We start from the raw sequence: 6,128 nt of genomic DNA, 5'->3' as shown, positions 1-6,128 counted from the left end.
GGAGCAGAGTATATATCAGTGTCAGTTCCTTTACGTGTATAGAGCATTGTGGGTAAAAGAGAATGATTAACTCCTGCCTGGATCTATGTGGCCCAAGAGTATGTCTCATTATCAGCCTCTGAACATTTCATTATATATTCGTTCATAGGATGTAAGTGTTGTTAGCTATGCCAGTGTTTTTTTCCATCCCTAATTGAACAAGGGAAGTTAAATGTCAACCACATTGCTGTTTATCTCAGGTCACCTGTAGGCCAGACCAGGTAAGGGTGGCAGTTTTCCTTCCCTGAAGGATGTTGATGAACCACATGAGTTTTTATGACAGTGTTACATGGTTGCCATGAGGCTAGTATTGTAATTCCAAATCTAGTTAATGAATTCAAATTTCACCATCTGCCATGGTCGACTTCCCCAGAACATTGGCCTGGGGTTCAGAATTGCTTTTGTTTTAATACTGGTAGGTTGTCATTACCACTATCTCACTGCTCCCCCTACTTGATGTATAGTACACAGTGGTTAAAAGGAAACAGTGCAGTTATCCTGTATATAAGTGCAGTGCACAAGCAGGTAAAATGGTGCGATTTTCTCCTATCTGGCACTCTGTGTATCTCATTGCCAGCTCTTGTACAGATATAGTGTACAAAAAATTACTCAATTGATCAGTCAGCGCAACAGAGCTTCAGTCTCTTTGGAACCCAAATCCATCCAACACCTAATGTATTCTGTTCTGTTCTGCTCTGTCTTAAATGTTAGAGATGTCTAACCCCTCAGCCATGATGATATCCATAATGATGGACTTTGGTCAGAATGTAAGCCTCTTCTGGATTGTATGTTATCTGTTGTGGAGGCGATTTGCGACTGGGAGTTGGTTTTACGGCTGGCTCCGAAGATCAGCGTTGGTCTGAGGTTGACTGACTTTTTTACTCCCAGCAGCCTCACTTTGCTGCCGTCTTGTCATATCTTGGTCCTCTGCTTTTTCCTCACCCTTCCTGACTGTCACCTCAAACGTGTCCCTTAATAAAAATCGGCAACACTGGCATATATTTGGGCAGCCAAGAGAGGAGGTGGTTTGGTACAGTGTTCCTGTCGGCATTCCTTGTTCCCTTCCAGTTTGAAATCATTAGCGACAGCAAAGAAACATGACCAGGTTCCCAAGGTGAATCCAGCAGCTGTGCCCTGTCTTCCCTTTTAAGTTAAAAATCACACAACACCAGGTTATAGTCCAACAGGTTTAATTGGAAGCACACTAGCTTTCGGAGCGTCGCTCCTTCATCAGGTGATTGTGGAGGGCTCGATCGTAACACAATTTATAGCAAACATTTACAGTGTGATGTAACTGAAATTATACATTGAAAAATTGATTGTCTGTTAAGCCTTTCATCTGTTAGAATACAGTGATAGTTTCACTTCTTTCATGTGTAAATCACAAAACCCTTTTTTTAAAAGTTGCATTCTCGGGTTAGCTGTTAACAATGGTGATAGCTAGACAATATGTTGAAGGTGTTAGCCCCCTGTGTTCTCTGTCTATGACCTGATGTTTAGATTGTTTCTAATCTAAAAAGTGAGATAACAGTTTTACATAAATTCCTGCAGTGTTTGAGCTCAGAGTTCTACATGACTGTGTGCAGTTTTTGAGCAAAGTGCAATGTAACCCTGCAAGTACAAATTCACCCCACAAAATATATGTGTGCATATGGGTTGTTGTCTGTGTGTGTGTGTGTGTGTGTGTGTGTGTGTCTGTCTGTCTGTCTGTCTGTCTGGGGTGGGGGTTGTGAGTGTGAGAAAGTGTGTGTGTGTGTGTGTGAGAGTGCGAGTGCAGAGTGTCTTAAGTCTGTGAGGGGGTGCATGTGTGAGTGTGGGAGTATGTGTATAAGGGTGTATGTGGGTGTCTGTGTGTACCTGTGTCCATGTGTATGTGAAAGTGTGTGTGGGAGGGAATATCTGTGTGTAAGTGTAGTGCAATGGTGATCACCTGTAATGTGACATGACCCAAGGTCCTGGTTGAGGCCCTCCCTATGGGTACCGAACTTAGCTATCAGCCTCTGCTCGGCCACTTTCCTCTGCTGCCTGTCCCGAAGTCCACCTTGGAGGATGGTCACCCGAAGGTCCGAGGCTGAATGTCCTGGACCACTGAAGTGTTCCCCAACTAGGAGGGAGCCCTCCTGTCTGTTGATTGTTGTGCGGGGCCCATTCATCCATTGTCGTAGCCTTTGCTCGGTTTCCCCAATGTACCATCCCTCCCTTTTAAGCATCCACTACCTCCACCACCGTCACTTGATAGTGGCAGCGTGTGCCACCTGGGAGACATGCTATAGCGTTCCACCATGGGTTCTGGCAGAGCACTTTCTAGGCCTGTGGCCTTTACTCTAGAGGTGACAGCGAGTCGTTGGAGGTCTGTCTGTCAATTACTGGAGGATAGATGCCAGCGTGGACTGGGTTGGAAAAGCTGTTATTCCAAACATTTTATTACTTTATTTTCTAATTTATAATGCTGGACTTCTTATTTATTTACTTTTCTAATTTTTTCCCCTAATAATTTGTTCTTAAGAAGCTGTACCTAGGTGCCTTGTACATAAGGTGGCGCAGTAATTGTAAACTTTTCACTGTACTCATTTGAGTACATGTGACAATAAAGCTCATTCAATTCAGTTAGGAGCAGTTAGCAGACCCCAAGCAGCTCAGATTACTATTGGGATAGTGTTTAAATCACAAGGATAGGTTGCACAGATTAGTCTTGTATTCCCTGGAAGAATAGAAGATTAAGGTTTAATAAAGGTTTTGAAAACAATTAAGAGCTGATGGATTCATCAGAGAAAAGCAATTTCCTCTGTGTCAGAGTGGGACATGGGGACCCAGACAAAATAAATTCACCTTATAATGAGAGCCACGCCATTCACGGGTGATACTGGGAAATGCTTTTGTGCACAAAGGGCAGTCAAATCTGGACTTCTTCCCCACCACCACCAAGAAAGTTGAATGTCACAATTAGCTGAGAATTTCATGGCTAAAATTGATAGATTGGGCAAAGAGAATTAAAGGCTACAGAAGTAAGGCAGGTGTCTGGAGTTAAGGTATGGAGCAGCCATGATCTAATACTAATTGAATGGTGGCCCAAATTCGAGAGGTTCTCCTGTTCCAACGTTCTCCTGTCATGAAGGAGACCTGCTCTTACTTAACCTATCCAGTTTATATCTACCTTGCCAACCCCCCATCAATAATTGCTATCATCCTGTGCCCCCTCCAAGAGATGTGATAGACTTGGATTGTTTTCATAAAGTCCTACAGCACGGAGACAAGCCCTTTGTCCGAAATTGGTCCGTGCTGACCAAAATGTCCATCCACGCTAACCCCATTTCCCTGCACTTGGTCCATATCCTTTTAAACCTTTCCTATAAATGTATTCATCCAAATGCCTTTTAAGTGCTGTTAATGTACTATCCTAAACCACTTCTGCTGGCAGCTCATTCTATGTGCGTGCCACCCTTGGGCGACTGTATGGAGTTTGCACATTCTCCCAGTGGCTGAGCGGGATTTCCTCTGGACGCTTCGGTTTCCTCCCACATCATTCAAACTTGTGCGTGTTAGATGGATCGGCCATGTTAAATTGTTCATGGTGTCCAAAGCTGTGCAGGCAAGGTGAATTAGCCATGGGAAATATAAGGTTACAGGGATTGGGTAGGGGGATTGGGCCTGGGTGGAATGCTCTTTGGAGGATCAGTGTGGACTTGATGGGCTGAATGACCTCTTCTATACTATATGAATACTATGATAAGATTTGGAGCAGGTTTGACAGAAACATCCGAGAGGGAGATTGAATAAAAATTTGAAAAGGCAAAATCTGCAAAGATTATGTAACAGATTGGATTTTAAACGTTTTTCTTACTTAAAGAATTAAAAGAGCTAAAAGGCATCATAAAACTCATTAGCAAACAGGATTAAGGGGAATCCCAAGGCTTTGCATACCTATACAAAAAGCAAGAGGGTAGCTAGGGAAAGGGTTGGCCCACTCAAGGACAAAGACGGGAATGTATGTATGGAGGCAGAAGAGTAGGTGATGTCCTAAATGAATATTTTGTCAGTATTCACCAAAGACAAGGAATTGGTGGAGGATGATCTCAGGGAAGGGAGGGTTGGATCTCTAAAGCAATTTGCTGTTAGAAAGGAAGAGGCGTTGCGTCTCTTAAAACGTATTAAAGTAGTTAAGTCCCTGGGTCCTGTTGGGATCTATCCCAAAAATATTGACGGAGGCAAGAGAACAAATTGCTGGAGCATTGACAGATATCTTTTATCATCTTTGGCCAGAAGTAAGACTCCATAGGACTGGAAAATAGCTAATGTTGTCCCATTGTTTAAGAAGGGTAACAGGGATAATCCAGGGAACAACAGGCCTGTCAGCCTCATTTTGGTGGTAGGGAAATAATTGGAAAAGATTCTCAGGGACAAGATCTACAAGCATTTAGGAGCGAATGGACCGATTAGCGATAGACAGCATGTTTTTGTGTGGGAGAGGTCATGCCTCACTAACTTGGAGTTTTTTGAGGAGGTGATGAAGATGATTGAGGAAAAAGTAGTTGATATTGTCCACATGGTCTTCAGTAAAGCCTTGAGAAGGTCCCTCATGACAGACTGGTACAAAAGGTGAAGCCACATGATACTGAGGTGAGTTGGCAAGGTAGTTTCAGAACTGGCTTAGTCATAGGAGACAGGGAGTAGCGGTGTAATGATGCTTTTTAGAATGGATGGCTGTGACTAGTGTTCCACCAGGATCAGCGCTGGGACCTCTGCTCTTCACGATCTTCATAACTGATTTGGAGGAAAACGTAGCTGATCTGATGAGTAGGTTTGTGGATGATACAAAGATTGGAGTTGCGGATAGTGAGAGGATTGTCAGAGGTTATAGATCAGTTGGAAAGATGGGCAGAAAAATGGTAGATGGAGTTTAATGCGGACAAATGCGAGGTGATGCATTTTGGAAGGTCAAATACAGGTGGAAATTATACAGTGAATGGCAGAACTCTTAGGCGTATTGATATGCAGAGGGATCTGTATTTACATGTCAATGGATCACTGAAGGTGGCAGCGCATGTAGATAAGGTAGTAAAATAGACCAATGGCATGCTTGCCTTCATTGGAAGGGGTATTGAGTATAAGGGTAGACAAGTTATGCTGCAGCTTTATAGAACTTTAGTTGGTCCACACTTAAAATACTGTGTACAATTCTGGTTACCACACTGCCAGAAGGATATGGATGTGTTGGAGACAGTATAGAAAAGGTTTACCAGGATGTTGCCTGGTATGGGGGATATTAGCTATGAAGAAAGATTGGTAAGACTGGGTTTGTTTTCACTGGACTGTAGGAGTTTGAGGGGTGACCTGATAGAAGTTTATAAGATTGTGAATGGCTTGGACAGAGTGGAAAGTATGAGGCTTTTTCCCAGGTTGGACAGGTCAATTACTAGGGGACACAGGTTCAAGGTGTGCAGGGAGTCTAAAAGAGATGTGCAAAGCAAATTCTTCACACAAAGGGTTGTGAATGCCTGGATCGCACTGCCAGAGGTGGTGGTGGAAGTAGGCACGATAGCAGCATTCAAGAAACACCTGGATGGAGACATGAATAGGAGGATAAGAGGATATGAATCCTGTAACTGTAGGTTGTTTTAGTATGGAAGGGCAAAATATGTCAGCAAAGGCTTGGAGGGCCGAACGGCCTGTTCCTATGCTATATTGTTCTTTGTTCTTTTGTCCTCAGGATGCAGGCCTCGCTGGCATGACCAGCATTCATTGTCCATCTCAAATTGCCCTTGAACTGGGAGGCTTGGTTGGCCACTTCAGAGGGCGGTTAAGAAGTAAACGACTTGTTGTCAGCCAGACCACTTACAGCTGATATCGTAGTGTGGATGCTTGCCACGTGCAAATTGCCTGACTTGTTTCCTATGTCACCAGAGTGACCGCACTTCAAAAGCTCTCCATTGGCCTTAAACCACTTTGGGACGTCCCGAGTTTATGAAAAGGCAACGGAACTGCGGCTTCTCTCCCTTTCTGCATCATTCCTTTTTCTCTGCATGAACCATGGAATGCAGAGGCAGGGGACTTTATAACTCCAACCCACGTTCACCTGACTGTCACTTTCT

Source organism: Hemiscyllium ocellatum, chromosome 46 (assembly GCF_020745735.1).
Source record: "Hemiscyllium ocellatum isolate sHemOce1 chromosome 46, sHemOce1.pat.X.cur, whole genome shotgun sequence".
Classification (NCBI taxonomy): domain Eukaryota; kingdom Metazoa; phylum Chordata; class Chondrichthyes; order Orectolobiformes; family Hemiscylliidae; genus Hemiscyllium; species Hemiscyllium ocellatum.
This window is presented reverse-complemented; position numbering follows the sequence as displayed.